This window comes from Danio aesculapii, chromosome 3 (genome assembly GCF_903798145.1).
Source record: "Danio aesculapii chromosome 3, fDanAes4.1, whole genome shotgun sequence".
Taxonomy (NCBI): Eukaryota; Metazoa; Chordata; class Actinopteri; order Cypriniformes; family Danionidae; genus Danio; species Danio aesculapii.
This window is the reverse complement of record NC_079437.1, coordinates 59300816-59326396: the sequence shown is the minus strand read 5'-3', so window position 1 is coordinate 59326396 and position 25581 is coordinate 59300816.

The following is a 25581-nucleotide window of genomic DNA, read 5'->3' as shown; positions in this document are numbered from 1 at the left end:
CGTAAAAAATTACATTTGAGGTGTGCTGAATCCCCTTTGAAAATATTACAAAGAAATTTGGGACATTGTTCACCTACGCCTTAGGCAGCACAAATAATGAATTTTTATTGTTCTGCGCAGACAATCCGTTCTGAATCTAGTGGAGGCTGGAAGCTTTTTAATCTCCGGCTTCATTTCCGATTGCAGTAACCATTTAGAAAAGTTCCTCACAGCTTTGAGATCACGTTACAACCCTGGGGAAGCATGCAAGGGATATCAGCGTGCTGTAATAATGAAATATTATTTCACGACTGTGCATTTCCGCACAGTAAGTGGACATTTTCAGCGCAACAAAGGGGTTTTTACATCAGATAATTTGGTTTTCATCTCAGCTCGGCTTTGGAAAACGTTCCCCAGTCTAATCAGGTTAAGTAAGGAAAATCCCCGCCTTGGCAACACCTACAGCCTCTGATCCTTCTTGAAAACATTCTTGAACTGCTGAGCCACAGACACCGGCCTTTGATCTGCAGCGGAAACTGCAAATGCAGTCTGAAATTTAGATTCTACCTGTGTTTGATCCCATTCCAGTAGCTACTGATGTGACTGACACGTTGATAAATGTGATACCGGAGCGAGGAGTTCTTAGATTGGCCTTAATAGGTGAAGATGGGTGCAGCAGTGTCCGTACTCTCCAGTGGGTTCACTAGAGGGAATGAAGGCGAGATGAGCTAGCACTTTTATGGCTCCACTACACTCCAACTCCAAAATCTTACCACCCGCATCTCGCTTTTATCTGTTGGTGGGTTTCTCTTTCATTAATTAAGACAGAGAAAGAGACGTGACAGACTATAAAGCTGCCTTTGGCTTTTCTCTCCCATTCCCTGTCATGGACTGCAATGGCTCATTTGCCAGCAAATCGATGTAGAGCTCCTGTTAATAACAGCAGGATCACTGTGGACATAATTGTAATAGACTGAAAAGGGTAAGATTCATCAAACAACTTTACCGTAGAAAGAGTTTCACAACTATAGTAAACAAGGCCTAAATCTGCCTCTGAAAATCGACTTACTGTAAGCAATTCTAATTTGTCCTTTTCTTCAAGTCAAGATCTTAAAATGATGTAGGACATAAGATATGCCAATGTCAAAAGGGACGAAATATTATAGTCACAACCCATTTTATAAAGCATATTATAGAGCATATTTTACTAGTAAAACTTCATTTCAAGACACTTATGCTTACAGAAGGAGTTGTGAAGCATAACTTTTTTTATCTGTCAGTTCCATTTCAGAATGGTGGGAGGAATTCAGCTGATTTGTAAGTAACAGTGTGCAGTGAACACCCTTCCATACTGTACGGATTTAGCTGTGTGGTGTACGGTGAAACAGTGCAACCAGGTGGTAGGATCTCATCCAGCATGCACTAAGCTGATTACATGAATTGGTTGGAAAGCTTTTATATAGGGGTTACACACACACAAACACACATACAAAAACAAGAATTCAGGAATAATATTTAATAGAGCATTCCAGTTGTCGTCTATACCATTCTAGTAAACAGTGTTTAAATAGAACAGCAAGGATTAGAACTAATATTTAAAAATAAGAACTCCTGCGGCATAAAAAAAATCCTAAACCATGACACATTACTTCCATTTTTACTGACTTCTGCAAACATTTTGATTACAGTTCTGTCTTTCCCAGTTTGATGACGAACATAGGCCCAATCCCAATTCTATTTTTGTACCCCTACCCCTTTCCCTTGGCTCTTAAAACCGAGGGTGAAGGAGATGGGGTTTAAAATTTACCCCTAAGAATTGGGACAGCACTACGGCACCTGCACACGTCATCATGTGTCATCGCGATCTCTTGCTTCATATGAGATCGACGATCGCGACTGCTGTAGTGAATCCAGTTGTGTTATTTTTTGGTATTTATCTTCAGGAAATCACTGAAGGCACATATCATGTTATCATAACGATTTAATGTGGCAATAAGATCGTAACTATACTTTGTATTTACACTGTGGCCATATTCTTCTTTGTAAACACACCAAAAACAACATTAACATTATAGCAGACACTGTAAAAAGCTCATTCACAGCCACTAGACATTACTCACAGGGTTTTCGAGTGTCATCGAGTGTCAGAATGTTGTGGGACTGATGTACACAAGTTACGATTATGATTATAGATTATTTTAGCGTTTTTTTTTTTAAAACATGATGGTAAAACACGAACGCGGTTAGGAATATATTAAAACATATGTTTGTTTGTTGTAAAAATTTGTAATAATGACAAAAAAATACTAATTTGAGGATCTTCATACTTCCGGATGTGGCAATTCTGCCGAAGTGCTATTAGGGGGCCCAATAGCGACAAATCCGTCCAGGTAAGTTAATGGACAATTAGGAAAATTAAATGTTTTTTATTAAATATCCACAAATAACCTAGAATATTCATTCATTTAATCAGTTTCCTTCGGCTTAGTCCCTTTATTCATCAGGGGTCGCCATAGCGGAATGAACTGCAAACTTTCATTCAATTCAATTCAATTCCCCTTTATTTGTATAGCGCTTATACAATGTAGATTGTGTCAAAGCAGCTTCACATAAAAGGTTACAGTAAATAGGAACAGTGTAATTCAGTTTGTAGTGTTTAAGTTCAGTTCAGTTGAGCTCAGTTCAGTGTGGTTTAATAATCACTACTGAGAGTCCAAATATTGAAGGGCAAATCCATCGATGCGCAGCTCTACAGATCCCGAACCATGCAAGCCAGTGGCGACAGCGGAGAGGGAAAAAAAAACTTCACTAATGGCGGAAGTGAAGAAAAAAAACCTTGAGAGAAACCAGGCTCAGTTGGGCACGACCATTTTAATTTCTCCGCTGGCCAAACGTCTTGTGCAGAGCTGCAGTCTCAGTGGCGGAGGCTGGAAGCTGGCCTCAGCGAAGACTCGTCTGTCCCTGGAGCGTCACAGGAATCAGCTCAGGATTCGGCCTGGTCCAGGATATGGAAACCTTGGTTCATCTCGTCGTTGGTCTTGGATCGAATCAGTGGCGCTGCATAGTCTGAGGGCCTCGGGAAGAGTATCCCCAGGTGGAAATGGAGAATAAAGAAAATAATTAGCGTAGCTGATGTTCACAGTGTATATCAACAAGATGCATAACCTGTGTGGGAGCCCCCTAAGTGGTGCACTAAGTGTATGCTTTACTGAACAGATAGGTCTTTAATCTAGTTTTGAATTGGGATTCAATTCAATTCATTCATTCATTCATTTTCCTTTGGCTTAGTCCCTTTATTCATCAGGGGTCACCATAGTGGAATGAACCGCCAACTTATCCAGCATATGTTTTACACAGCTGATACACTTCCAGCAATCCAGCACTGGGAAACATCCATACACACTCATTCACACACATACACTACGGCCAATTTAGTTTATTCAATTCACCTATAGCGCATGTGTTTGGACTGTGGGGAAAACCAGAGCACCCGGAGTACGTGCAAACTCCACACAGAAATGGCAACTGACCCAGCCAGGACTCGAACCAGCGACCCGTAAGGTGTCAGTGCTAACCACCGAGCCACCGTGTCGCCCAGAAGAGTTATATATTTCGTGTAATACTACCATAATAATAAGTTTTTACTTAAGCTATCATCTATCAACATGATTTCGACAGGAGTCCCATTGGATGACGAAGACTATAACTCCCATGATTCCACACTCATTCATGTCATCATCAAAATACACCTTTGTTTGTTGTGAATAAGTGCCTCCTGGTGGAGAAGATTACATACTGTGCGATTAATGCAAAATTTGTATTTATTGCGATACCTAGTCGAGAGCTAAGGCAGATATCAAGATTTCTTATTTTAAATGGTCACATTTCTGTTTGTTCCTGATCCTGATAAGCTATTGCATGACTTCAAAAGACTGAACATATAAAGTATGAGTCATATTGATGACTATTATGATACTTTTAAACCCCTTCAGAAGCTTCAAAGCTCCAGCCTCAGTTCCACAGCAATCAATGACCGACTGTGGGAGAATTTTAATTTGGGCGAGATTTATTCCTTGAAGAATTTGACGGCGGGGTTGTGCTAATGTCTCCTGCTTCCGCTGAGACTAGACTGGAGGATTTGCATATAGCATGGAGCGATTGATAAACAAACCACAGGTGATATTTACTTCTTTGAATCCATGGTTCCAAAACTCCATTCCAGCCCAATTTCACCCTTGCCTATTTAGGATTAGTATCATTGCTTTTGAGTGAATAAGACTGAGTGCAGATTCATTTCAAATTCCTCTCACAAGCTGAATAAAGACCACTGCTATTTGCTGAATACCAATTCTGACTGATGTGCTCTGTATGCAGATGATAAGGCTAATGCTGCTGATTTGGGCTGCTCCCAATAGGGACCAATTTCAGGGGACAACCATTTGTAGTGGTGTCTAATACCATTGTGGATGCGTTCTGAAATCGTTCAATCCTGTAATGATATGTAATAATGAGTGTACAACAGATGCACTCTCAGTATCAAAATACCCATAATGCACTGTAAGGGTGATTTGGACACTTATAAAATGACTAGTTCGCAGATAAGTACACTTAACCATATCCTGAATGTTACATTTGCACAAATATAACAATCATATTTACTAACTAGCGATATTTGCAGAGGTGCAGCGATCGGGCCCAAGTGATAAACCTCCCACCGAGCGTGATTTCTGCGTCCATCACATTTTGCACTATACCACTGGATATTTCAAGAGTTCCCACTTAGATATGCTTGGCGTATAAAGCAGGTTTAGCATGCTGTCCCGGGAGAGAACCCTGAGCTCGGAGATATTTGAGCCCAGGGCTCCCGCCCGGTCGATAAGCATATCAGGAGATCCGAGATCAGGTACGTCTCGAAAGCTCCCTCTTTAGAAAAGGGAGGAAAAGGAGGAGATGGGGTGGAAGGGGGGATTCTTCCAAACGAAGATAGAAACAGTAGGGAGAAAATGATCCATTTATAGTAAACTAGGATCACTCTGATTGGATTATTACTGATTACAGATGAGTGGCCAGACATGCTCAATCATATCACGTGCTCCTCTCGAAATTAGTTTATGAAACTTCACTTCTTGATTTTCATTCGTCTTAGTCCCTGATTTTTCAGGGGCTGCCACAGTGGAATGAACCGCCAACTCTTCCAGCATATGTTTTACACAGCGGATGCCCTTCCAGCTGCAACCCATCTCTGGGAAACATCCATACACACTCAAACACTACGGACAATTTAGCCTACCCAATTCACCTGTACCGCATGTCTTTGGACTTGTGGGGGAAACCCACGTGAATGCGGGGAAAACATACAAACTCCACACAGAAATGCCAACTGACCCAGCCGAGGCTCGAACCAGCGACCTTCTTGCTGTGAGGCGACAGCACTACGTACTGCTCCACCGCATCATCCCCGCTGCAGAGTTGTAAAAGAAAAAGACTGACTGCATCTGTTTACATGGATTTCACGTCCAAGTGTTCATACTTTCCTGAAAACATATTTTAAGTTGGGATTTACCTCCACTGGCATGCTATCGGGCCTGTGATTGGAGATGTGGCCCCCACTGCAGTATGCGTCCTTTTTTTTTTGTATTAAAAGTGGTAACCTTAGAGCCGCCCCTAATTAGTAATAATGACATGGTTTTATAAAGTAATGGCCTGATTATCAGGAATTATACTGAGACAGTATTATAATCAAATAACTTAACATTCACCTAGAACATTGGCATTCTGGGTGCACCAATCAAAACCGAAGCTGCTGATGCTGCTTGTGGAGTTGTTTAATGAACCTCTACTGAGATTTTGACAGATTTAATGTGTTTTATTTTATCTAAGGATGCCACAAAGTGTAGTTCTGTGTTTCTCTCTCTGTGATTCTGTTTGTTAGCAGCTGTTCATCATTATTGCTCAATCAATGCTTCGTCGGTCACTTAATTATTGTACTAGAGAACATTTGCAGTAGCTTAATTTAAACTTCGAGATTTCAGTCTTCATGTAGATATATTTCTCGAGTCTGTGAGACAAGTAATCGCTAAGATTACAGAGCATTTGCTGGCACCCAAGGGTTCACAACAATAAAACAACACGTCCCTAGAGAAATGTCAGTCTATAGCAATCAATGATTGGAATATGCATTTTCCCCCATTAAAAACTATACATGTCTCATGTATTCTATAGTCTGATATTATGCTTTTTTATTAACACAAAAAACACAAGAGATACTACTCACTATCCTTTGGCTTAGTCCTTGATTTATCAGGGGTCGCCAAAGCAGAATGTACTGCTGTTTACTCTGGCATATGTTTTATCCAGCCCTTCCAGCCACAACCCAGTACTGAGAAACACTCATATACACTTTCATTTAGACACACACACACACACACACACACACACACACACACACACACACACACACACACACACACAAACTGTTATCTCTATGTACCATCCTTGTTTGAGTCCTTATTTGACAATTATAATGTGAAAAAGCTCTTTTAATGGACTAATGTTGGGAGCAGTCAATGGGGATTATTTCAAAAACAGCCAAAGTCTTTACTTTGGACATATTTTGAACAGTTTTCAGCAAAAGTAAAGCATAATACCTTTGAAGTCAACCAATCATTCAGACCTTATATAGAGCCATTAAGATATATATCAAATTACGAGAATCAGAAACATGGGTAGAAACTCTTCTTTGAAGTCAGAAAATATGTAAGTGAACTTATATCTGATGTCGCCTAGGTTGTTCTTTCTATAACCTTGTTATTTTTTAATGGTGGCATATGCCTAATTTGACTAGCTACTGAGATAAAAATGAATGTGTGCCAATCTTCTGTGGAGAGTAAAGTATGTCAGTGGGTATTTCTGAAAGTGTTTTCTCCTCCAATTTTGGGTCGTGACCCTCCAGTTTTAATAAAGTCTATTTAATCGCTACAGCAGATCATATTCTGTTCATTGTTGGCATTTACAGCAAGAGCTACACAATTCCGAAATGCTGTTTCTATTCTCAAGGTCAGTGTGCCTCCCACATCCGAGTTTAATGTGCTTTTAAATGGAAATATTGAATCGGTAACCCTCCTCTGCAGGTATAAATCACTGGCATCAGATGTCAGACTAGGCATTTACTCTGCCATCAGCCCCCAAATCCTGAACACGGTTGGCTGGATGGCTGTCAACAGGGTCAAATAGAAGGGCTTTATTCTGATCTGCAACAAGGCAGAGAGAGAGTTACAGCCATTTGCTTAATGAACTCCTTCCAGAATGATGTGTTCTCGTACTGATGATGATAGAAGGAAAGAAATCAGCCTCTTTCCTCTGAAACTTTCCCACGTTTCAAGGGTGTGGAATGAAATGAGATTTTAATTGAACGGCAATAAAAAAGAGGAAGAGTAGTTAATGTAAATTACTCATCCCTTGCTCTCCAAGTGCTTGTTGCTGCTAATATGGCCATGAAGTGGACGGATGATTGGAGTGACTCTAGTGACGGTTAAAGTGAAGCTGTAACATTTGATCACTCTTAAATCTTTCTTTTACTTTAGTTATTTTTGGGGGGGTTGCATCCTCCCAATGTACGGCACGGTGGATAAATGGTTTGCTTGGTTGCTTTCCAGCAAGAAGGTCTCTGGTTTGAGTCCTGGTTTATCCAGAAGGCCTCTTATGTGGAGTTTGCATGTTCTTCCATGTCTGCGTAGGTTTCCTCCAGGGGCTTCGGTCTCCCACACAGTCCAAATACATGCAGTATAGTCCTTTTTCTTGGAGTGCAAAATTACCCATTATGCTTTGCGTGTATGTGCAAGGAGAATGCTAAGAATCTCCGGTCGGCAGCTGATGCGTGTAAACAGTTGCATTTGGACAGCTTTGAAACGATAGTTTGAATCTATTTTACCTGCTTTTATCATCTTTAAACTGATACTGTTGTCGATTAGCGCCACCTCCTGGACTGATTATGTAAAAAATGTGATCTAATAGGATGGAAAATATCAGCTGTGAGGCATTTTCCACTCATTGTCAGACGCCATCTTCTGCTGTTTAAATGAAGCCTTGTCATCGCTAAAGTCAACTGTACTGACCCACTGGCACACTGATTTGATAACTGTGAGTGTGTGTGTTTGTGTGTGTGTGTGTGTATTGAAGAGCCGCTAAGCTAACAGCTGACGGGCCAGGGAAACACACACACTTCTGTATTTCTGATGGCAGACATGTGAACTAGGAGAACGTTTTTCTTCTTGAACCACATCTGACAGATTATGACGGCTTTAACACACACGTTTCAAAGTTGTGTGTCACAAAAACAATCCGTAATCCATTCAAAACGCTATTGAAACCCATTTTCGAAGCGCAAATTACCGATTGTAAATGCTGTAAATGGAAGTTCTTAGCATTTTACCGGAAGACGCTAGTCGCTATGGCGCCCTTCATGCAGCATCCAAGAAAAACGTCGGTGAAATGGATAAACAAAATTGGTTGTAGTGTGTGATTGGGAGATTGTGTTGGGTTTGTCCCAGCACTATGGGTTGTAGTCTTAGTACTGGGTTGCAGCTAGAAGGGTATCCGTTGTATAAAACATATGCCAGAGTAATTGATGGTTCATTCACATGTGGTGACCCCTAATAAAGCAGGGAATAAGCCAAAGGAAAGTGAGTACTACATAGAGAGACAGAGTAAAGAATGATATGGAATTGTTTGGGAGAGAGGAGAAAAAGGGGATCAGTACACATCATACAAAACCAACCTTTACCCAGTGTCACTAATATGAACTCAATTTGTCAGGAGTTTATACCTTAATCACTTTCAAAGTGAATACATTGACCATGCCTGCTATAAAGGGCTCAAAAACACCATATAAATATAGTTTGTTATTGATTGGTCCACTATATTCAACAGGTAGATCAATAGGTCAACTCCAAGACTCCTATTCAATCTTACTCTCTACAGTTTACATGATTTACATGACCACACAACAAAACCTGCATTCTGGGTGGCATGGTGGCTCAGTGGTTAGCACTGTCACCTCACAGCAAGAAGGTCGCTGGTTCAAGTCCCGGCTGGGTCAGTTGGCATTTCTATGTGGAGTAAGCATGTTCTCCCTGGGATTCCTCCGGTTGCTCCAGTTTACCCCATAGTCCAAGACATGCGCCATAAGGTGAACTGGATGAACTAAATTGCCTGTAGTGTTTCTTAGTACTGGGTTGCGTCTGGAAGGGCATCCGCTGTGTAAAACATATACTGAAGTAGTTGGCGGTTCATTCCGCTGTGGCAACCCCTGATAAATAAGCAGACATCCCAACATGCAAACACTCATTTCAGGGAGATGTCATGAGTTTTTTAGTAAACTAATTAGAAAGAATTTCACATGAACACATGAATTCTGCATGAATAGAACACAATTATCTACATGTTTATAGATAGATAGATAGATAGATAGATAGATAGATAGATAGATAGATAGATAGATAGATAGATAGATACCTTTTATAAACTTAATTGATTATTCATGCTCCATTAATACTAAAAATCTTCAGTAAGTTTGGTTTAGTGTCATGACAGCCCTGGTATAGACCTAAATAAATCGCACATGAAATGACGCTACTCACCTCAACATGTCTTTTACAGTCATTTAAGCCACCATGGGCAACGCTGAATTAAGTGGGTCTTGTATTTTCTTTTTTGGAGTGGAGCACTCTCACTCTGCCATGATGATCTCGTAGGCTGCACTGAAAATAAACAAAACTCCGCCCACACTGAAAGCTGATTGGCGTATTTTGGTGAGTAAACCAATCAGGATGCTCTGTCTAGCACAAGCCAGAGCAGGCACACACGCACAGTTCCATAAGCTTGTACGGTCTCATCTCACTCTCTCGTTCACTCTGTCATGTGCATGTATTCTGGTATGTCCAATATAAATTCGATGCAGACATTAATGTCTCGCGTGCACTCTCTTGCTCGCATGGTTTAGATTCCGAGATATTTTATTCAATTCGCAGGCATCAGGCAGCCACTATCAATATACCGGAGACTCCCGGAACTTCCGGGAGACTTGGGATGTCTGAATAAGGGACTATGTTGAAGGAAAATGAATGAAGGAAAACATGCTTTCCTATTCAGTTCCTGATTACAGGGAAGATGATCTTTTATGAAGCTGACTTCCACATGGTTCCACCTTGTTCAGTACAGAGCTATAAATTCAACCTTCCTTTACAGCCCTGCATGATTTGTAAACGAATCCATTTTAATACTTGCATCACTTATCTTTCCCTACATAGCCTCATTCACACTACGGGCGACTCGCAGCTGCAAAGTGACAAGCGATCATTAATTACAACGGAGAGTGAGGGACTTCTGGCGACTTCTATCTATGTGAGCGACAGCGACCGGTGGTGACCAGGTGGGCGTGTCGAGTGACGTGACAAAGTTGAGAACAGTGTTGCCAGATTGGAAATGTCAAAGGATCGTACCAGAACCTCAAAATCATCGTATTTGGAGGAAAATTATCGTACACGAGTCAAACGGAGAGTATACAGCTATTATCTAGACAAATAGCGCTTTAATACAACGTGCAAATTACCCAAATATGTGACAAAATAAAATAAAATTGGCGTACCGTAGTGGGAAGGTTCAAAGTCCACCTCCGAGTCGCTGTTATTGGATACCTGCGTGTTGAGGGATTCATTTTGCGGTACAAATTCGACTACAACATAGTGCTAGTTTGCTTGAAAGCAGTGCACCCTCCCGATTTTTTAACACACTCTGAGGTCATCAAGGGCAAACTCCCGGTCCTTCTCACCTTTTCAACACTAACTTTTTAAACGTTATCGCTTAAACGATTGACCTCAACCTGAAAATTACTGACATAAGCACGGCAGGAATATTAACTCGTGTGAGAGAGCCATTCTCCACATTGACTGGGTGAGAAGATGTGACGTAAGATGACATAGAAAACGTGCCCAACTCCACACAGACAGTAGACAAAAGATGCAGCTAGATCAATGAGTATAAAAGTCCTATAATTACAATGAAATTCTGTTTAAATGCCATAAAACTCTGAAATGATCTTACATTATAGGATTTTTTTCATTATAGATCATACAGAGGTCGAAATTATCGTACAAATATGATAACTATCGAATGTCTGGCAACGCTGGTTGAGAATCCTTCAACTTTATGCAAATGAAGAGCGTCTTTCTTGAGCGACAGCCAAAAGGAGCACCAGTAGAGCTCACGCGATCCTCTCTCAGCTTGCTCAGAGGCGGATGTACAGTATTCTCCAGGCTGTAGACATACACAGACTTGCGTTTGCAGCAGGACGCCACCCAAAGCGACAGGCAGCTACAAAGTCACTGCCACTGTGAATGAGGCATATGCATGACATATGTGAAGTAAGCTTGCTCTTAAGCTTAAGGTACCTGGCACAGTGCTCAGGCAAAAGAACTATAAAACAATGGTAAACAAAAAATTCCCGAAATAGTGTATAATGGCATCAATTTTAGTGTGAGCGGCCTGTTCAAAACATTTCAAAAAGTATGTTTAACTCTAAAAAACTAAGCATAGTATTCATAACGGCTAGTACAAACAATAAAAGTACATGTATTGGATTCGTTTTGAAAAAAGGGGGCATCTGTGAATCTTGAAGGATGACGGTTTCAGCTAAAAATCTTCTTGGATGTTGTAATAGTGAATAAAACAACTTGAATGTCCTAAGAGTGAGTACATTAATAGGAAATATTTGCAAAAGTTAATAATGTCTAGTCAGTTTGGAGTTCGTTTTAACTTCTTCTTAAAAATTACAGCTTTGGGACTTCTGGAAAGGTTTGCTCTGGCTGTTAAACCAACGCAATCTCACGGCAATATGTTCATTCATAAATTTCAGTGTGAATTGCTCATCTCCCAATAATGGGTGGGTTTAGGAGTGAAGTTTAAGGGGCATGCCTTCTTTTAAAAATCATATTTCATCCGTAAATATAGTCAACTTTACTCAAGAGATTGGTCTGGTTTAACACTTTGACATACAACTGGTGTATGAAGCGTTTATGCAATAGGTAGGCATGGCTTGCAGGTTTGAAGGCCAATAGCCAATCCATCTATTTTCTAGTAACCATCTATTTTCAGATTTTTTAATCTATTAATTTACTTTTTTTGCAGGTGAGATACACACCTAGGTTAGTTCCTATCAAGTGAGCATCGGTCAAGGCACTGAATAGGAATGCTAGTGACTAGCTACCCTACTGAAAAAAACAGCTTAAACCAGCCTAGGCTGGTTGACTGGTTTTAGCTGGTTGACCAGCCTGGTTTTAGAGGGGTTTTGGCCATTTCCAGGCTGGTTTCCAGCCATTTCCAGCCTGGTCTTAGCTGGTCAGGCTGGAAATTGACCAGCTAAAACCAGCTTGACCACCTAGCCAGGCTGGGAGCCCAGCCAAAACCAGCTATGTCCAGCTTAAACCAGGCTGGTCAATCTGGTTTTAGCTGGATTTAGCTGGTCAAACATGCGGTTCAGGTGAACTGAATAGACTAATTTCACACGGCCGCCATATTAAGCAAAAGAAACCCGGAAGTATCACCTGAGTCACACAGGAATGTTGTATACCTGGCTGTATATCTTATCAGCGAAGAGAAAGTGACACAAATTTTTACTTTCACCACCTTCCGATTGACTTAAATGTCCATTCTAAATGAATTGTGAAAATAAAAAGGGATATCAGAGCTCATTTTCAGCTAAGTCAAGGGAAATGGCACTAGTTAGCGAACATTTTTTTTCCCAAACACACATTTTAGATGCCATTCATCAAACTCAAGTTAATGAACTGATTCTTTCACTATATTAGACTTGTCACGATATAAAATTTCGGTACTGAAATAAAAAAAAAAAGTCCATTTCCCGTTATCATTTAAGGCACTGTTGATGGCGTTCTTAAACAGCGCTGATTTGCCATTGTGTTCACGTGCTCAACAGAAATGACTGTGATTGGAATGTCATCAGTTCACCGCACTTCACTGATGTTTACCGAGCGCAAACACAGACAAGCGACCCGTTGATGAATCCACTGCTATTCACGGCTTTAAAACACTCCAATGTCATTGTATCTGTGTTTGCACTTGGTAAAGAGCGGTGAACTGATTACCTTCACGGCCAATCACAGTCATATCTGTTGAGAGCTGGTGAATACTATGGCTAATCAGCGCAGTTTATGAACGCACTCAGCAGCGCTTAAATGTTAGTGGTAAATGGACGTTTTAAAAACTTCAGTAAAGGGACAACACTTACAGACAACACGAGGGTGTACTACAGAGGACTGCATTGTTTTATCACTCAACGGGTTACATAGGCTGAAGCTGGGAAGCGTCCTCAAAATGTTTACCTGCTGCCATGAACTGAAGCCTAGGAGGACACTTAAGCGTATTACTCTTAAAGAGATTGTGATGTTGTTTAATGCCTAAAATGCTTTTAATTGTTTCAATTAAACTGAACTGAATGATATTAAAGTGATGTTTACACATATCTGCATTTTGAAATCACGGTAAAAGCTGGGGGTTTGTAGTCCACAGCATGTTGTGGCAATGTATACAGTGCTGATCCTATACTTCCGTGTTTCTTGCCTCGCTTTTGTGTTTTAAAATGGCAGCCGCGTGAAACAAGCGTATAAACTAAATCGACTGTAGTGTTCGTGTGTGAATGTGAGAGTGAATGGGTCTTTCCCAAAACTGGGTTGCAGCTGGAAGGGCATCCGCTGGGTAAAACATATAAGCCGAAGTAAACTGAATGAACGGATAGCGGCCAATGTGTTTACGTAACCGCGTCTTCGCCTCACAACTGGCTTAAAGCAACGCAAAAGTTCACTTAAGGACAGCAGAGGCATTTTCTGTGGTGCAAGTATACTTACCCATGCAGCTATCAGACGGGATTGTCTAGCACATAACAAGTGCATAAATGGATTAGAAGATCTGCACAGCTTAACGACTGCACAGCCATGGTCTTATCCTTCTCTCAGAGCCTAATGCTTGGGCCTATTTAGACAAACACTCTTAAATTGGCCCGTCCATGACACACAGACCAAGCAGGTGTCCGCAATCCTCGAATCAAAGGGTTTTGGATCTAGTGCAACTTTTCTGGCTGGTGTCTTTTTCACCTTTAAAACACACTGACAGTGATTTATTCTCACTTGTCTGTGTGTTACCATGGCAACCACTATTCGAAGGTTGCAGGAGAAGCATTTACCCTTGCGGTGTTACACAAGCACAAGATAATGGAAACCAAGTAATTCAGCCAGAATTTAACATCTACTCCTGCACTTGTACAGTTATAATTATGTTCTGCCGAGTCCTTGACTTTCTGAGAACTATGTGAAATTAATACTGGGAGAAGGTGCAGTGTGTAAGATGCAACCAATGGCTTGGTCCACCGCTCATCCCTTGCTTTAAAATCACACAGAGAAGCTACCATGGCCACAGAGGACAATGTTATCATAGCCCGAGATAGCAGAGTATCAACCGATGAGCTTTCCTTACGTCCGACTGAATCTGGATGGAGTCTGTTACTGCTTCTTTCATGATGAAGATTGATGCTCTGTCAGCTATTGTGCAAAATAATACACATGGTCCCCCTTTAGTTCAAATTTCAATGTCACACATCAATAACATTACATAGCAGTGTCATATAGACTTGGGGGTTGGCTCACTTGACTCATGCAACCAATCAGCATCTCAAAATGATAATGAAGCTCTCAAGCCTTGCCCCCAAACCCTTTACACACCGTTGATAACTGCCTCATTGACTTAATATGGGGGTAAGACGGCCCTTTCAAATACATCGATCCCATTGACTCCCATTATAAATGTTACACATCAATAACATTATATAGCAGTTTCATACAGACAAGGGCAACATATGCTCAATCTAAAAACGTAGCCCTATATACGTTTCTGGAGATCGCGAATTATGTAGCCAGAGCTACGTATGGCTGCGTTTCATTTTTAAAATGAATGCTACGGGGCGGTATGATGGCGTTCCTTTTCAGGATACCAGCTGACTGCTTTCCTCCGTGTGGACTGCTGTTATACCTAATATGCATATTCTATTCATTCAGATGTTGTAAGTGTGAACTTGTGAAAGGTCAGAGGTTCTCAAAGTCTCAAATCAAGTGTCCAGATTCATCAATGTCAAAAGTTGGAAAATATTGGTTATAACAAAAACTGATTTTAATAAGCGTGTGCATACATTACATGTACATACATAAATCAATGTGTGTGTGTGTGTGTGATGAAAAGTCACATTTCTGTCAATAGATCCAACTAAACATTACAAACTGCAGCTGTAAAATCTTCAATCTTGGGTTCTGAATGAAGCAGCTGCCATTGACTTCCATAGTATTTGGAAGTCACCGGTTTCCACAAAATATTGTCTCTTGTAGGGGTGTCGATTAATTGTTTCTTCGGTGCACCGCGATGCAGACGCGGACAATTTGGTGTCGGTTCAGTAATAATCATAACCGGTTATTATGTAGTGACACCATTTATCTCATATGCGCTATATCTCCGTAGCTTACTATGGCGAGGGAGGTGAGCGCGAGTGTTTACAACGCTCCAACTACTTAAAAACGCAGAAACTGTGCACAATTTCACTGCGTGTGTGTTTGCTGGACAGTGTTTCACAGACACTTTTAGTCGAAGCGCCTATTTCACTGCGATTGAGAAAATGAAAGTAAACTCCATTTCTCTCTCTCTCACTGTGGCCCATTTGACCTGCTGCCGTGACTTTTCCTCTCCTCTCGGCTGTTACAGCGATACTTCTGGATACAGACATGAGCGCGTGGCTGCAGAGTTTTCTCCATAGTGTCTATCATGGATCAGCTGTAATCGGCGCTGCCGTTTATCAGTGTTTATCATCAGTGAACAGCGCCAGAGCGTTAGAGCCAATCGCAGCCCTTTCTGTTGAGCGCGTGACCAATCATAGGGGTGTAAGAACGAACTCACAAGGCTCAGAAAGCGAGGCTCAGAAAATATTTATATTTGTTTATTTGCTATAAATGCTCGTGTTGGTCTGTGCATGTACTTGAGTTTTTAAAGGTGCAGTTTATTTATCTGACTGTTTGTATTAAAGGACAAAATTGTATAACAAATAGTACATAAATATAAATATATTTATACATTTTAATACAAGAATTGTTGTGCTGTGAAGAAAATATAAAATTGTGTATGGAAAGCATCGTCAATGCACCGTGATATCGAATTGTATCGAATCGATGGCATAATTGTAACCGAACCAAACCTTGAGACCAGTGTAGGTTCACAGCTCTAGTCTCTTGTGTTCAACAACAAAAAAAGAAACTAAAGACCACTTGAGTTTCATTTTTGGAGGGGTGAACCATCTCTTTAACATACTAAGTGAAGTTTATTCATAAGATAATTTCGAGAGGAGCATGCGCTTATGATTGATAGCAGCTGATCCTCATTAGCTAACACATGATTCAACAATCAGACGATTCCTAAATCACTATAAATAACCAGAGTATCTTACCTTAGCCATCTTCATCTTGACGATTCCCATCTTCCACCCCGACTCCTCCCATTTCCTCGTCAGGGTAGCACGGAGGCATAATGGTTAGCATCACTGCCTCACAGCAAGAATGTCACTGGCTCAGGTCTTACCTGGCCAAGTCGGCATTTCTGTGTGGAGTTTGCATGTTCTCCCCGTGTTTGCGTGGGTTTTCCCCGGGGCTCTCCGGTTTCCTCCCACAGACCAAAAACATTTAACACAAGTAAATTGACAAAACTAAATTGACATCATAGACAAGCGCTGAATCCATTATTCACACTCTATAGCATTCATAATCTACATCTACCATTATCAAGCTGGGGAGTTCTTGAGACCTACGTGAATTCAGACTCCCCTCTCGCCCTGCAACGGGGGACATGGGGGGAGCCCCGGGCTCGAGGATCTCACAAGCTCAGGGCTCTCTCCCGGGACAGCATGTCAATCATGCTTCATAATCAATCATCAGCTAAGGGCGAACTCTTGAAATAAACATTGAGAGTGACTAGAGAAAGGTTTTGGTCATACCAGCCAACTCCCTGGTCTTTTTTTGAAAGCAAGAATTCATCCGTATATTTTCTAAATGTTCATCCAGTTGTCCAGTGTTGGTCAGAAGAACAAAACACATTGTTCTGACCCGAGGAAGTGGCCTACTTTCCTGCAAAAGACTAAACAAATGAAAGAGAACCGCAGGCCACTTGAGCAAGATTCAGGAGCAGTGCAGATGGGGAACAAATGGGGGATTCTCACTGGGACCGCTCCAGGCACAGGCATAGCCTCAGGCTGCGACAGCGGGAGAGACTGTGGATAGAGATCGGCATCAGTTTCATCACACTCGGAGACTCAATAGGCGGCTGCTCCAGAGGGACGGTGATCCCCAGAGGACTCTTCACGGCAGTAGTTCAATCCTCAAACTCTTCCTCAACGCTAATTTGTCATCATCGCTGTCATCTCGAGACTGCTGCAGGTTGAGTTGAGTGAAAACAGATGCCAGTACCTAAGGGTGGGTGATGTACTGGTTAAATATACCTGCAGTTTGTCAGTCAGTTGAAATTCAAGCCTCTCTGGGCTATTGCAAGTGTTTTCCTGCACTAAATAAAAACACAAAAGATTGTCACTGGAATGGTCATGTTTTCTAAAGGTAGTTTTGCAGCTAAAGGATTCAGGTTGGTAACTGCCCAGCAGACACACAACCTCATAAGATGTTATTATTAGATTTAAGTTGCCAGCGTCTAAGGACAATGTTATGTTGGCGTTCAATAATGACATGAAATGAAGGTGATATTTGGTTGATTTTAGGTTGTGTTGGAAACCCAGCAAGCATTTTCAACTTGGCTATAACAAGGGTAAATTTATGCTGTCAGTGAAGATCTGATAGATAGATGTCTATCATAGATGTCTAATGGATGTCTAAAAATTAGCCAAAATTAGACTAGTCATCAAATAAACAGAAATGAATCACTACACATATGAAGTCTGTCTAATCTGTCTACTTGACGACTAGCCTAGTTTTGGGCTTTTCTTAGATATCTATTAGATTTTCACTGACAGCCCAAGTTTAGCCTTGTTTTAGCCAAGCTCGCTACGTTTAGATGTCTATTAGACATCTATTAAACACAAAATTGTTTGCTTGGAAGTGACCAAAATCTAACGTTGAGCCAACATCTTAAACCAACGTCATATTGATTTGAAACACTGACATTTATTCGTCAGGTATGGCAACCAAAATCCACCATCTGACAGATGTCATAGTGGTAACGTCCTCACAACGTCAAGCTGTAACATCATTAAAAATTAATATATGGTTGATTTTAGGTTGTGTTACCAAAACGTCCGATGTTGGACTTTGACGTCAGCCTGATGTTCAATTCAATTCAACTCATCTTTATTTGTATAGCGCTTTTACAATGTAGATTGTGTCAAAGCAGCTTCACATTGAAGATTATAGTGACTTAAAACAGTGTCAGTCCAGTTTAGTTCAGTTCCGCGTGGTTTAATATTCACTGCTGAGAGTCCAAACACTATAGAGCAAATCCATCGATGCACAGCTGTAAAAGTCCCGAACCATGCAAGCCAGTGGCGACAGCGGCGAGGAAAAAACTTCACCAATTGGCGAAAGTGAAGGATAAAAAAAACCTTGAGAGAAACCCGGCTCAGTTGGGCACGACCATTTCTCCTATGGCCAAACGTCTTGTGCAGAGCTGCAGTCTAGGCGCCGGAGGCTGGAGAACGCTGGACGTCAACGAAGACTCGTCTGTCTCTGGAGTCTCAGAGGAAACAGTCTCATGCTCTCCACTCCTCCATGACCACTACAGCAGCTGCTCGGGATACGACCGGGTCTGAGATTATGGAAACCTTGGGATCATCTCTTCACAGGTCTCGGATCGTATCAGTGGCGCTGCTTAATCTCTGGGGGCCTTGGGATGAGTATCCCCAGGTGGAAATAGAGAATAAAGAGAATAATTAGCATAGCTGCTGTTCATAGTGTATTTAAACACACTGGGCTGTGACATCATCCCTGTTTTTACTTCTAAACAAAATGCAACGTGCCACATCATGGTGACGTCCTGTGCCTGCTGGGTGAAGGCAACACATTAGTGCCTAAAGTCAGCATGATACTGTAGTACCTAAAATTCTAAAAGTATGTTTGCAGCTGAAGGGTTCAAGTTCGTACCTGAAGGCAACATAGTACCTAAAGTCTTCATGGTACTGCAGTACTTAAAGTACAAAAGTGTAACTTCTGAAAAGGTGTCTGTTGGAGGTTTACAATTGCATCTTTTAGGCCATATTCTTACATAGAATTCTGGAACACTCGATTCTGATTGGTCAGTCGCAACATTCCAAGGTATGTTATTCTGAGATAACAACCGCTAAAAAACACTGGCTCCTCCTAGAACTTCAAATCACCTTGATCATCAGCAAATACATTAAAATCCATACACTTACATCCACATTCATATGTATCTGCTTCCACACCATGGTTTTTAATAACACATCGGTATTTCTATGCTTTATTCAGCCAGTTTAATTTCTGTCAGCTTTGACTGTTTGCCACCATTTTGTGATTGAATAATGTGCAGGTTAGTGTATACTCCATCAGCTGTTAGCTTTGCGTTCATTTAAAGAATTAATAAACTATTACTGCTCAAAACAATGTTTTGTGGAAAGTAGCCATACGACCTCCAAAGACTACGTCAAATAGTTCGGACTGCTGAGCGAAACACTGGTACAACCCTTCCTACTCCCCAAGAACTGTACTTATCCAGAGCGAGCAGAAGGGCTGCCAAAATCACTCTGGACCCCTCACACCCAGCACACTGCCTCTTTGAACTTTTACCTTCTGGTCGACGCTACAGAGCACTGCGCACCAGAACAGCCCGACACAGAAACAGTTTCTTCCCTAAGGCAATCCATCTCATGAACACTTGATGATAATAATTGTGGAACCAACATCACTACTTGCTATACACTTTTATACACATATACACTTATTTAACAACACACTTTACATGCCAATTTGCACATAACAGCTGCACATATAACGTTGTATATAGTAATAAACACGTACATACACTTGTCAATCTGTATATTTGCACTCACTACTTCTATTTTTAAAAAAATATATTTGTTATGTTTTTTGTCCTGTCTCTGTAATCCTGTTGCACTGTAGAAGCTCTGTCACCAAAACAAATTCCTCGTATGTGTGAACATACCTGGCAATGAAGCTCTTTCTGATTCTGATTCAGTAAGTGTACATCCAGGATGGTTGTTTTTGCAGAATAAAGCCCTTCGCTCTTATACAATGGTCTCCTGCTTTTGCGTCAGGGTATTAATAAACCTGTCAGTATTTATTATGTGAACTCTTCAATGTACTTTATCCCTAATTTATTATCAATTAATCATGATAATCCGTCATTTGGAAGTTTGCAATTTCCATGTTTCATATATATATGGAACTTTTTTATAATCAGATACTGCTGAAGCATAATGGTAATTTATTATTTTGGATCACAATTACTAATCAGAGTCATAAAGCCAGTTCAAATGAAAATAAATGACCCTTTAATTGATTTTGACAAATTTGGAAAGCAATTTTGGAATGAAAGCAAATGCACATCATGCTGTGTTTAAAGAAAAGGTTTGTTTTGAAAAGACAAGCAGATCGGCTGCTGTATGGGATAATAGATGCGCAGTGTTTTGATCATTATTCAATGATTAATCATCATCAGATCTTGATGACTGTAATAAACAAAACAATCAAAAGCTAATTAGTAATACTACAGTAATGTTTCCTATGAGAAAGAATGACTGGCACAATGGGCTATATAAGAGTTTCTATGTATTTGGATGATTTGCAACAAACTTAAAAACTTACCAACTCAGGCTCAGTGGAAATATGTGAAACTAGCTGCATTAGTGCAGAATCTCCTTGATGAAGTATAATTGTGTATGCTGTGAAGTTCTGCAAAGTAGTCACTGTCAGATTTGGACACTGGGTCCAAAATTGCCTACTACCCCTGCTAAAAAATCCAGCTTAAACCAGCCTAGGCTGGTTGGCTGGTTTTAGCTGGTCGACCAGCCTGGTTTTAGAGGGGTTTTGGCCATTTCCAGGCTGGTTTCCAGCCATTTCCAGCGTGGTCTTAGCTGGTCAGACTGAAAAATGACCAGCTACATCCAGCTAAAACCAGCTTTACCAGCCTGGTTTAAGCTGGACATAGCTGGTTTTGGCTGGGCTCCCAGCATGTCTAGGCTGGTCAAGCTGGTTTTAGCTGGTCATCTCCCAGCCTGACCAGCTAAGACCAGGCTGGAAATGGCTGGAAACCATCCTGGAAATGGCCAAAACCCCTCTAAAACCAGGCTGGTCGACCAGCTAAAACCAGCCAACCAGCCTAGGCTGGTTTAAGCTGGTATTCTCAGTAGGGACGCAGTAGGTACTGCATTTAAATGTACTCGACCGTTAGAAAAGTATGTTCTATACAGTATGAATGGAACTCGGACGTACTACATCTGTCATTTTGTCATGATCACGTGACCTACCTGCGTCAGTTGTGTTGCTTCACTCCCGTCTTTCGGATGAGATGTTAAAACGAGGTCGTGACTCTCTGTGGTCATTAAAAATCCCAGGATGTCCTTCGAAAAAGAGTAGGGGTTTAACTCCAGCATCCTGGCCACTAGCCCACTAGCCTCTGTCCATCATGGCCTCCTAAACCCTCCCCGTATCATAATTGGCTTAATCACTCTGTCTCATTTCCATCAATCAGCTGGTGTGGTGTGCAGTCTGGCGCAAAATGGCTGCCATCGCATCATCCAGGTGGATGCTGCACACTGGTGGTGGATGAGGAGATTCCCCCCAATGTGTAAAGCACTTTGAGTGCCCAGGAAAGTGCTATATAAAATGTAAAGAATTATTATTATTATTACTCCCATTCAAGAATTCTCTTGGGATGCATCCTTGGATAGAATAGCATCCATCCAATCATGCCAGAAGTAGTACTGGTACTTCCCACATACTGTTTTTCAAATTCTATAAATTTGATCATTCAACTCGGCTCGCAAACTCTTTTAGCGTACTATATACTATAGAAGTATGTGATTTCAGACACAGTCCATGTTTGAACAATGAATGAATGCTAACATTATTTCTATCACTGCTTGTGAAGTTTTCAGTATGTCTGATGCATCTGTAGATATCTGGTAGGAATTTGATTTCAAACCACCAATCAGATTTGCTGAACATAGTCAAAGTGTGAAAAAATAAAGCTAAAACGGCATGGTTGCTTAAGCAAAAGCGTTTTTAAAGTATTTTTTTTTACCTTCATGCTGATAACACCCAATTATACTTTGCTTTCAAACATGACGATTTAAAGGGCACCCAGGTTACCCCTTTTTTCAGATTTAATATATACGTCTTTTGTGTCTCCAGAATGTGTCTGAAAAGTTTCAGCTCAAAACACCCATCGGATTTTTTATTATACCTTTTATAAGTTTATATTTCATACCTTTTAGCATCAGGTAGCGGTGCAGTTTGTTGTACTGCGCCTTTAAGGCTAGTCCTCCCCGCCCACCGTTTCTACGTGCCCTTCAGCGTGCCTTAATCTCCTCCCTCGGCTGCCTCAGACAACAGACAGACATAAAGGAGGAAGATCTCACGTAACATTGGTGAGAAATACAACAGTAAGAACTATACGTTACAAAGTTCACGCACACAGACAGCGCCCGCGTTTAGCTTTGCACGCAAGTGTAACAGGCTACAGGTTAATCTCCACTGCTGTATGGATATCTGTTATGTTAATGTACAAAATAAACCTGATTTAACGTCCACAAACCGGGATTGAAGCGTCTTCCTTTATAATTGTTCTGACACGCGGCTGTGCTGATAAGGTAAAGCTGAGGTAAATCGCTGTAATTCATTACACACGTGCACTTTTAAAACATGTTAAACTTGTGAAACTCACTCTTGATCACGTTTGATGATGATTGAGGATCCTAGCAAACTGAACACACCTTTTATTCCCGGTTGCTTTGCGCACGTCCTGTCTTGTTGGTATGATTATACACATGACTACTGGGACATGGTAATACGCAGCTGTCAATCAATTCGGTGGGCGGGGGGGACCGCACTCCTACATCAAGCTGCGGTCACTCTGAAAACCGCTCCAATTGGTTCACCGTTTTTATGCTGTTAAATTGAAAAAAAAGGACTGAGTGTGTTTATTTCACCCCAATAGTGATGATCTATACACTATACCTACATATACAGTATGTCTGTCCAAACAGCTTGGAAAGTAGATTTTTCACCATAGGTGCCCTTTAATGTAGTTGGTTAAACCTTTAGACACATGCAGGGAGAATTATACATGTTTTGAAATATGTGTTTGTCAATTTTTGCCATATTCTTTGAATTTTCCATGTCACACTTGTTAAGTAGATTTTTCACAATAGGTGCCCTTTAAGCTCCACTGAGGTCCTGCTAGCATATTTACAGAAAATAAGACTATGGGTTACATTTACATTTTATTTTGTTTTCCTTTAATGAGAATAAAACTGAAATAGTGGTTCAATTGATACTTATAACTTGGTGATCCAAGTTCTTATCTTTAATATATATAATTATATATATTTGATAGCATCTTGGCCATTTTAACCCTTATGTGTTGTTGGGGATGTTTTCACCCACTCTGGGGTGCTTTTGAGTCTTATTTTATCCACAATTTTCTCTGCGCTTCAGCAAATGGAATGATTTTTGGTGACAAATCTTATTTTGACACACATTTTGGGAAAATGCTTTGAAAACAATACACTCTGGGCAAATTTACTACCCTTTTATTATGTTAGGGGCTGTTTTTGCCCCATTGACTTCCATTATAATGACATTTTTTGATTGCCATGCCATGACTCCATATAATTATGCATTCTTGATTGTTGGTGGCACTTCTCTTCATACAGTATGTCTGAAAACATCAAAATAAGCACTTCAGGTATCGGAACATAGTAAACATAGGAAGTATATTTACTATGCACACTATTATCTGCTGTTATATTCATAGAACTCTACATAAAAGCCAGAAGCTTACTTTGCACAGGCTTAATGGTGCCAGTTGATGGCAACCAATGATTGCTGACAATTGACAAATTTTACCTCTTCCCAACAGGGAAAACCACCAACTCTCAAGGAGGCATGATTATATAGTGTCATGCCTTCGCATTCAACAAAATGTAGTTATAATGGAAGTCAATAGGGCCACTAACAACGAAAGTGTAGTACATTGAAACAACACACAAGGGTTAACCTCACTTTTTTTGGTTACGCAGTCAAACTAAGAGTAGAATTTAAAGTTTATTGTTTGCTTTTAAAACACTACACAGTTATGCGCCTTTATTTATCAGATATTTATTCACACTCCGCCTAGGTCTCTTAGATCTGGCAACCTTGTCTGTTCAGGGATCGAGGTTAAAACACAGCAGCTTTCACGACAGCAGGGCCTAAACTCTGGAATAATTCACTGGTATCGATCCAAACGGTGTCATCACTTTCCTCCTCCAAATCGATACTTAAAAACTCTTCTTGGTGTGGGAGTATAATGTATTTATTTCAGCATAAGGCATTTTACAGTAGATGTATTCGATGCAATAGTATTTATGCTTCATAAATGCAGTAAAGTAACTAATTACTAATACTCAAATTACTGTAATTAAGTAGTTTTTCTCAGGAGTAGTTTTAAAGATGTGTACTTTTACTTTCCCTTGAGTACATTTTTAGTGCTGAATCTGTACTTTTACTCCATGACTTTCCTTCAACCTGTAGTCACTACTTTATTTTCTCTTGTGTATGGGGATTAGAAAAATCAGTCCTGCGAGTCCAATCAAATCACACATAGAAGGTAAATCTCATCATAATGAACTACCTTAAGACATGGGCGATTTATAATTGCAGCAAACTGTTGGAAGTATTCAAGAAGACATCCAAAGTCTTCACACGCATTGACCCAGAGAGTGTTTAGATGCAGGTCACTGATGACAAGATGACGGATGTTTACTGTAGGATGACCAAAATGGCCTTAAACACCCAGCAGACACAAGACGTCAACATGACGTTAGATTGACGTTGCACCTCAACGTCATGGGGACGTTGCAGTTTGTTTGGAAATGAAAATCGAGTTAACGTCAGAACTCAACATCAGGCCAACATCAATGTCCATCGTCCAACCTAAAACCAACCAAATATCAACATTTAATGTTGTAACAGCTTGACGTTGTGTGGACGTTACCACTATTTATTTATCAGACATTGGATTTTGGTTGCCATACCTGACAAATAAATGTCAGTATGATGTTGGTATTAGATGTTGGGTTGACGTTGGATTTTGGTTACTTTCTAACAACCTAAAATCGGCCAAAAATCAACGTCACTTGACGTCAATATGATGTTGGTATTAGATGTTGGGTTGACGTTGGATTTTGGTTACTTTCTAACAACCTAAAATCGGCCAAAAATCAACGTCACTTGACGTCAATATGATGTTGGTATTAGATGT